Here is a 9827-nt window from a genome sequence, read left to right as displayed (position 1 = left end):
CTGCCTGCAGTGCATCTCCGTGTGGTCTTGAATCCGATCAAACGCAGACGAATCAGCAAAGACCTCCAACTCATTTCATTTTTTAAATAAATGTCTTGTTTAATTGTTTTAAAAATATAGTTAACGGGTTTTTAAGGGTTGGCATTAATTTTGAAGCAAAAATATAATTAAATATAAAAGCCCATATCACGTATAACAAAAAAGCAATATAGACATTTTGCGTTTAGTCCAAAACGTTAAAAAGGCACTTAGATAAAGCACCATGCACAAGAAAAGGTGATCTCATACTCTTTCTGACTACAAAATATTAACAAATACAAAACACACAGGAACATCATTGCCAACAGCCACTGCCCCTCTGACTGTTGTATCAGTCTGAAATGAAAAAAGTTATACATTTAAATAAATAAAACAATTGCCAACAAGCTGATTATCTTAAGGTGACCCTGCTTTAATGCTTTCTGCAATTCCTGCTTAGTATAATTACTGGGTGTGACTCATATTAAGTGTGTTTGTCAACAGTTATATATCTAAGGTTGAAACTTTTAACTTTAATGTTTATATATAGATGAAGAAACCTCATAAAAAATTGAAAACACAATACACATTCATTTGACCAGGTTTAATCCAGCATCACAGCATGAATTATATTGACTAGATTGTTTACCAAATTTGAATAAAATGTTTAACCAAAAATACTGCAAAGCTATTGATCACATTCTCATTACATTACTTCACAAGACCCAAAGCTGATCAGGACACTTTAAGAGCATTGTAACGTAGAAACTGCTGAAAGAACCATGTAATACTGTGAATATAATGACAAACTGCTCCATAACACTAAGATGTGACTTTAATTACAATACAACATACTCTTACTCATACTCAGGGTTTTTAAGCTGTGGGTGAAGACCCACTTGTGGGTCGCACCGTAAGATAGCGAGTGTTGCATTGTAGTGATGGTTTGTCCAATTAATTATTAGCAATGGTTTTGATATACTATAAGATTACACATGTCTAAAGCCCATAATACACGGCACGATTTTTGGCTGTCCCAGATGAAAGATTACCAATCGTGAAACAATCGTGGAGATTTCTGTGATCGTGGCTCTTAATTGGTGGTCCTATCTCATACAGTGTGAGAGGTTTAAAGACCTCTTTTCCCAGTCCTGGGACCAAAGACACCTACGATAGTTTTATGACAGTGTAAGAAGTTCAGCATGATCAACGCACATCAACAACGTGTTTGCTTCTACGACCTGCATACCTGTATTTGTTTACCACTAGCGCATGCTGATGACGGATGTCGCAGCCTCAGATGCAATAGGTGTCTTCATCGACAGTCTACTGCTAAAGTTTAAACAATTCTTGTCACACAGTGTGATAAGGTCTTATTGGATTGCAAAAATCCTGCTGTGTATCCTGGGCTTAATATGTTGTGAAATTAAAAGTTTGGAAACCCCTGCTTAACACAAAGTCTCATTTAAAGTTTATAAGAACTTTTGCAATAGATCGACACTAAACGAAACTGATGGCAGATAAGGTGTTGGGATGACAATGGGCCAGAGTTGAATCTGTGCATCTTAGCAGATCACAGGCAGGTTTCTCCTGAAGTGCTGCATTAAGAAAAGAAAGGAAAAAGATGTTAGAACATTTTTAAGGAAATTGAAATAATTCTCACAATCAATATTGGACTATAAACAATAAATTATTACCAATACAATAACATGCAAACAGACCTGTCAACCACCTAAATAATAGATACTATGCGGTAGGTTACCGGTTTTAAGGTATACCGAGGTTTTAAACAGTCAAGGTTACAAAACCACTAAAATGGTCTGTGATACCGTCTCCAAGGTATGAACTGTATTTATACAAAATTCATTAAATCATTAAGTCATGTGATTGATTTGATGTTTACATGTTATATACATTTTGAAAATATTATATATAATATAATTTAAAGGCTTTATTTTTACCTGGCATTTAAAAATAACAAATTTTAGTGTAGCAATGGCAATACAGCAAAACTGTAAAACCGTGGTATTTTTGCTAAAGGTGATCATACCGCCAGAATCTTATACCGGCCCATGCCTACTAAGCGGTTGTACCAAGTGTTAAAAACATCAAGATTCTCAAATTTTTAGGGCTAGCGCAATACCACAGTTTTGGCTATTCTTCATGTTCTCTAGGGCAGTTATTTTGCACCAGTGACAGAAACAGTGACCAAATAATTCATTACCTTATCTACATGTGAAGGAAGATTTTTGGCCTGCACTTTCACAGCTGATATTATAAAAATCAGCTTATGACATTAACATGTTTCAAGCGTTTTAATTTACTTTTATTTGTGAAGTTTATCTATCACATGTGGAGACATACGCACATACGAAACGGCAAAAAGACGCTAAAATCTGGGTTAAGAGAAAAAAACTACCTGCGCCAATCAGTTTTTGCCATTTATGGGCTTTACCCTATAAAAGAAAACCGTTTTATGCATTTAAATGACCTTACACGTTATCAGTTTATTAAGCGTTTAGACTATGTAGACACAATGTGCACTAAGATAAAAAAATTGGTTAACACGACCACTCGTGGTGGCTTCACTCAGAGGTTGGAGAAGACAACCGGTGGACTAAACATCAAGCCTCTGCACGATTCAGGTAAGTGGAATAAAATACATTGTAAATAAACATTATTAAAACAGATTGTAAAGTCATTCATTCAAAACTTGCTATGACCTAAGCCTAAATGACTTAATTTCTTTTTAGAATTAAGACAACCTTAGCAGGAGAGCCCCAGCAGTAACTTTCTCTCAAGCAGATGAGCAATAAGTTGCTTTGTATGAACACCACCCTAACAATCAAGGTAAAAGAGCATTAAACATTAAAGGTATTGCAGAGAATTTAGGTTTTCCGGGTGGATCATCAAGACTATTGGTCCTCCTTGTTGTCAATCTGGAGTGTTGCGCAAAAAAAGCGGAGACGGCGTTTCTTTTCTAAAATTCGAGAAAATCCTCCGCTACACCTTTAAGTGGAACATTTATATAGCATGCTGCTTATAGCTAGTGAGAAAGATAATCTAATTGATCTACCATGCATATCCTTCAAATAACTTAACATAACAACTGAACATGTCATTTAATATGTACATCATTAATAATAATTGTAAATAATATTTAATATTTGTGAAGTTATATAATTGTGAATTCATATTTGCAATGTTTATACATTACCTGTTTTTAGGTAAACAGATTATCCATCAGTGGATGTCATGCAAAAAAAATAGCCTCAAGGTCGGCTCTGTAAATACTGTAATCTGCATGTTTCCAAGCACACGTTTACCAGGACACACTAATATTAAACAGAAAAAAACATAAATCAGTGTTAAACACAAACAAATTTTAGGTAAATTAAATAAGGTTTTAATTTTCAATCAATATAAAAGAAATAAACGCAATAAAAAACAATGTCAGTGACGTAATAAATATGTGTAAATTTACACGCATCATTTATTAAGCATTATAAAAAACCCAGCAATATTATTAAACTTTGGTTATTTGTTATTATCCCTGCATTCAAATTGCAGGTTGGAGCAGAAAGTTAACCCTTCTGTCGCGCAAGCGCGAGCTGGTCGCGAGCATAGACAGTGGTCGCGAGGCCATTCGTACGTCATGTGAGCGCCATTTTCATCATTTTACCGTTATTTCCTCAGGCACACTTCAACATTTTCTTCGCATTTAACATCATTATTAGCATGTAAATAATATAATTCGTAAACATAACGTTTATTTTCATTTATAATATGTTTTTTTTTTTGTAATTGTTGGCTTTAAGTTAATTTGTCTGTCAGTTTGTTCGTGTTGGTAAGTAACTTAACGTTATTAACGTTACGTCAGCCTTTTGTAATGTATGTGTTGTTAGAAACTGATAAAAATACGAATTAATTCACAGATATAAATAACTTTATAGCTAATACAACTGATAAAATATTAACTCAATTATCAAACCACTTCGCTATAAAACTTTAAGGCTTCTTGTGATTACAGGTCGTTTACATAACGTTAACTTACTCCAAGCAAGTCGGGCGGAAAGATTGATACATTTTATAACTCAAGTAACTTTAAGTTAAACAGGGGCTGGTCTAGGCTAACTTAGCTAATGTTTACCCCACAACCGCTGAGAAAAGCGGTTAACGTTACATGTTCAACGTGCCTTGCCTTTAGGATTTGCAGCTCGATTTTGGCTTGCATTGATAAACGTTACAAACAAACAAACAAACCAAAAAAATAATGATCATATACGACAATCAATCTGTAGATCCACTAACGTTACATGCATAACATAAAGTTGGTTACTTACCTCTAACGTTACTGATTAAACTCCTTCGTCAGCGTTGTAACTTCACATGTTGGTTTTGTTAAATCACAAGAGGCCAAAGATCGAGGTGAAAAAGAGAAATAAATCGTTCTGCGACGAGACACGTAAGCCACAGGCTACTCCAGCCCAAAGATTAGTGCAGCCCTTGTGTCCGGCTTCACGTGGCTTAGCGTTAACCAGTATGACGTCACAGTACCGCGTGATTACACTGTTTCGTGGGCTTTTGAATCACTCTCGCGGTACTTCGATGTCTGCGCATGTCTGCATGAAGTCAACCACCCATGCTTGTAACTGGGGTAGCGTTTGTGCGCTCAGTGATTTAGGGTGTAACAAAACAAGATTATTACATTAATTTAATATTATCAATTAGTATTGTAATAAACCTTTTTAAATGTTTGTTAATGATTAAGTGTCATTAACAAACTCTGGATTAAAACATCAATATATATGCTACGTAAATTTTCCTTAAATCATAAAAACATCCAAATTCAATAAAAAAAACAACAATGTATTTAAGATGAGACACATTCAGCATTTATAATTTTTTCTCTTTTTTTTGACTTTATTCAAAGTTTTCTACAGTAGTCTGTTAACAGTAGACCAAAGGTATGATGATCAATTTTAAATGCAATATGGTTGAAAGGTCAGTAAACAAACAACAAAAAGGTAATTTCTTAATAGAATGTCTGTACATTTTTTGCTTTTGTTACATATTTCATACATCAAAATCCTTAAACGTTAATAATTATGTATTCCAACTTGTTGCAGCTTGACAAAAATGTAGCTTGAAGGAGAAGGGACAGCTGAGAAACAAAGTCCTGGTACGCAGACGACAATACTATAACACTGACAAGAGTATAATGATGATGGAGACGGAGACACAAGCCAGAGAAAGGGTGGACCAAACACCAGGCCAGAATTCTGCATGAGTCAGGTAAGCATAATGAGTTACACCAGTGGTTCTCAACTCTGTTCATGGAGTCCCACTGCTCTGTGCATTCTGTATGTCTCTTTGATCTGACAGACTGAGGCTGCGTCCAAATATAACTTTGTGCATCCCATCGTGCATCATGTTCTGGATGTAAAGCATGAGACTTTTAATTTTATGTTAACATTTCTACATTTCTGCATTATTGTTATGTATTTTGTGAAACATCTGCAACTGCAACATTGTGTCGTTTATTTAGGGACTACTGAATAAATAATACACTTTAATAAAGCTACATACTCAAAACCAAGAGCTTTTTTACAGGAGCAAAGAATTCTGCATCTAAAAGTTTGATATAAGCAAATGTTCATTTCAGAGTGTTCATTTTATTTACAGAAAAACTTAAAAATGGTAAATATAAATTTAAAGTAGTTAATAAAACACAAATACGTTTTGGTGCAAATTGCTGGCACTATCTGGATTTAAATTTTTACGCATGCTAAGTGTGTCCCATCGGATGTTAATTCTACATGCACGCTTGGGATCTTCACGCCCACTAAAATACTTAGGCCAAATACAAAAAAACGTCATAGTAGTCTAGTGCAAAGACAACAAGTGTGAACATTTGGACACAGCCTCAGTTCAGTTCATGAAGATCTCTACTAATGAGCTGATGATTTGAATAAGGTGTGTTAAATAAGGAAGACATACAAAATGTGAATAGCAGAGGACCTCGAGGAACAATGTTTAGGAACAGTTACACTGTATAAAACATTAACTAAACAGACAAATTATTTGTCATAGCTTCAATAAACAAAAGAATGTCACCTGCATTTTAGTTTCCAGCATTTTTCCACAATGAAGCCAAACTGGAAGAAAATAAACTTCTGCTTTGCATCTGACATCAATTCAGAAACCTGCAAAAATAATCACAAGAGAATGAAGAATGTTTTAAATATACATAGAAATAAGCTCGAAGGAGCGGCATGGTTTACAGTAAAATTATGGGGTACTCACACTATGCATACTGTATCATACCAAAGTATGTTTTACCTCCAAAGTTTGGTGTGACTAGTGTGAGCGCTCCGTACCTTACTACACTTGGTCTCTGCGACAGTCCAGTTTAGTTCATGGTAGGGGGGCAATATTTTGAAACATAAATATTTTCAAATTATTTGCGACCCTTACAAAGACACTAATTTCCCACAGCCAGCAACAGCACAATGTTTGTCTGACATCACAATCTTACTGTTTTTACAACTTTATGATTGTCAACAACTACTACTTTAGACTGAACACCAGTGGGCGGAGCCAACGATATAATGATGTGCTGTGTCTTTCTGTGGGGGAGGTCAAATGAAAATTAATCTAGCTAGTGACATCACTACTCCAGCCATTTTACATTCGTAAAACAAGAATGCTGTCTGCAATTCACTTATGTTTCCATGATTGCAAAAACTTTTATCGATGTACATATACAATTGTTTAAGTGTCATAATTAAAACATGCCTAAATTGGCAGTGGCCCTGTCGATACAAAACTCAAGTGCAAATCATGACACTAATATAAACTGTAGTTTTGGCAATTATTGTAACAGTTATCAGATATGAATCGTGTCTTATGTAAATATAAAAAGAGCAGGAAAAAAAATGAATATAGTAAAAAAAAATCTGATCTGTGCATTAAGATTTGCAATGTAAATGCAGTCTTATTGTGAGAAGAAAACTTGGTTATTGCTGGAATCATGAATGGTCTGAATAGGATTTGAGTTTGTTTACTTGTGAAACTTACCTGCACCACCATTTACAGATCCAGTGGGTGCAGATCATCATACAGATGGTTCAAGTGTGGATCCACCTAATATTCAAGGTAAAAAAGCATTTGTTCACAGCATTATCTAAGAAAACATATCACTAGATATTACATATTAGATGTTAATGTCTGACTCTGATCCATACGAAACAGGTTTTCTGTCCTGGGACACTCGGCTAACCATCAAGAAAGAACACAGTAGATTAACAAGAATCTGACCTCACGTTTTGATCAAAATTATGGCAGTACATTACACATTTAAGGACTGTTATTCCTCTGTCTGATTTAAAAATACCCAAAAGTTCTTAAAAAGAAGCAGCCCTGGTTATTTTGGCTTGTTAAACATAAACTATATAGACATAACTATTGCGACGCCTCCTTCTAATAAACAGGTTTAAATACTTTACTTATTTCCATGAGCACAAATCTTAATGCTACAGCATATGATATTCTAGAAAAACCGTTTGATGCTAAATTTATAGCAAGTGTTTTGGCAGGGCCCTTTTCAATACCAACTTAAGAATGACCCTACAAACAAAGTAAGGTTCAAACAGAAAATGAGTGATTCAGTCTGGTGTGGAAGAACTTTGACTGGTCTGAATAAAGCCCAGACCTTAACTTAACTTTAAGGTTTTTAGCCCAAAACTCATCACCTAAACCTATCAATGACTTGTACAAGAAGCTGTAGTCATTTCGGAACAGAAAAAGGCACTTACAAAACTGTTGCAACAAAAATGAAAAAACAAAACTCTTTGTAGTGGTATTATATGGTATAGCATTTATATTTGTTTTGATTGGAAACACTGGAATAAATAAACATGTTTATTAGAATGAGGCCCCCCAATACTTTTGTCTAGTGTATTTGCCACAGACAGGGTAACGCAATCCTTAGAGTGTGCTTCTTTGTAAATGTGACAAATGAAAATGACCTGATCCATCATTTCCAGCTCCAGTGGGCATCCTTTATCCATCCAGACCCTCATACAGATGGTTGGAGTTTTGATTCTCCTAAAGTACCATGCAAGGTAAAAGAGCATTTGTTGACATAATTAGGAAGAAAACATAAACGCATTGTTCATGGCATTTAAATATATAACACTGTTTAATACTACCTTTTCTGTTCAATCCATAGAGCACTCATTTTCCCTCTTGAGACCATGGTGTGACCTGCAAGGTCGAATGGAGAGTAAGTTGCCTAAAAAAAAAAAAAAAAAATGTATTTAAAATCGTCATTAGCTAAACATCAACATGTCTGAGGCAGATGCAGGTCTGATAATCTGTCCAACATTCAAAACCTCACAGTAAATCTACAGTCTTGAGTACTGTTTTAAATCAATGTATACATATGCTCATTATGAATTTTAATAAAAAATACTAAATGTATATAAAAAGCCTCAATTCAATTATTTTTTGATATTGCAGCTGTAAACGAGACAATCTTGGAGTCACCTGCATTCACTGGTCCAGTTAGTCCAATTACAGATGGAGATTATAGAAGAGGATGATGTCTTTTCTCCAACATCTTTCTAGACTGATAAAAGATCTAGACAGGCTTGAACAAAAGTTAACAGAGGGGCTTATATAGAGAATGGTAAGAACCATTTTATCCATCAAACTTTTTACCAATTATTGTAAACATAAACAATATTATAGGGCTTAATTTGTTTTAAACATTACTTCAATGTACTGTATCTGTTTAAGGTGAGCAGCTACACATAAAAGAAGAACATGGAGAATCTACTCAAAGGTGTTAACCAGCAATGCAGCTATACAACTAAATTGATGCAGGCGGAAACAATGTGTGTATGTTATGTCCAAATGTTGTTATGTTCAAATGTTTCACAATTTACTTAAACAGGTGGACCTTTCATTATTGCATTAGTCAAGTACAACTGAGTAGGTTAAGTTTACATATCAACGTCAATAAATATATATAAATAAATATCAGTCTTGACAGCAAACATAATAATGTTAAATAAAATAATAATTACAGCTTTTTAAGAAATTTACACGGGCTCAAACTATCAGTGAAATTAACTATCAAAAACCTAAAATAACCACAGTCACGTGAATAAAATATCTAACGTGAACTAGCTAGTTACTGTACATACATTGCTTATTATCAACGAAATTTCTAGTTAACTGATCCCACACTCAGCATTATTAAAATGTATTATTACTACATACCTTAAACAGATGTTCCCTTAAATCGCCAGACCAGGACAGGTTTCTTTCTTGCCCTTCTTCTTTTGCATTAAGACGTCAATATAAGTGCATGGTGTAGCACGAATATAACGCAAAGACGCTCATATTAATAATATACACGATACTGACGATTAATACGGATGATTTTATCTTTGTTTGACATTCTAATCAGAGTTATATTGAGGAAACAAAGAAAACATATGACATAGTTTGTAAAATTAATTTTTCCTTATTTTTTGTAATGGTTTCTTTTAGAATGCAGCTGCTGCAGAAGAAGAATCCGTCCGTCTACCACTGAAGGAGACGCGGAAATTCCTTCCAAGATGTTCTTTGCCCGAGGAAGCATTTGATTAATTTAAAGATATTGTGTTTCTTTGTATGTTATAGAAAAACGTTGCTTTTTTTGCATACACTCGTGTAAATATGCATGTTATGAATGTTTTTCTTTTGTCTAATTTAAATAAATTTTACGCAATCAACTGCCTGTTTTATTGAAAATACTG

At 34.4% G+C, this 9827-nt stretch overlaps 2 long non-coding RNA genes across 29 annotated transcripts; one reads left to right on the top strand and one right to left on the bottom strand.

The window, feature by feature from the left end:
- Positions 1–607: 607 nt before the first annotated feature.
- LOC129436803 (uncharacterized) lies at positions 608–9430 on the bottom strand. 11 transcript variants are annotated; one of them, XR_012368711.1, is made up of 9 exons: positions 9307–9430; positions 8569–8671; positions 8232–8314; positions 8049–8127; positions 7099–7164; positions 6136–6224; positions 4362–5300; positions 3236–3353; positions 608–1616 (listed from the first exon to the last, which is right to left on the bottom strand). It is a non-coding gene; the product is annotated as an uncharacterized lncRNA (long non-coding RNA). The 11 variants fall into 11 exon arrangements; XR_012368712.1 differs by lacking the exon at positions 9307–9430 and having other exon boundaries at positions 4362–5454; positions 8569–8708; XR_012368710.1 differs by lacking the exon at positions 9307–9430 and having other exon boundaries at positions 8569–8708.
- Positions 1613–9803, top strand: LOC129454197 (uncharacterized). 18 transcript variants are annotated; one of them, XR_012368789.1, is made up of 9 exons: positions 1613–2663; positions 2772–2868; positions 5148–5313; positions 7117–7176; positions 7273–7317; positions 8067–8144; positions 8252–8305; positions 8542–8710; positions 8821–9803. It is a non-coding gene; the product is annotated as an uncharacterized lncRNA (long non-coding RNA). The 18 variants fall into 18 exon arrangements; XR_012368758.1 differs by having other exon boundaries at positions 4952–5313; XR_012368774.1 differs by adding an exon at positions 4952–4985 and having other exon boundaries at positions 1613–2868.
- The last annotated feature ends 24 nt before the right edge of the window (positions 9804–9827 follow it).

This window comes from Misgurnus anguillicaudatus, chromosome 3, assembly GCF_027580225.2.
Source record: "Misgurnus anguillicaudatus chromosome 3, ASM2758022v2, whole genome shotgun sequence".
Classification (NCBI taxonomy): Eukaryota; Metazoa; Chordata; class Actinopteri; order Cypriniformes; family Cobitidae; genus Misgurnus; species Misgurnus anguillicaudatus.
Note: the sequence above shows the minus strand (reverse complement) of the source record. Positions and strands in the feature narration are given on the sequence as shown.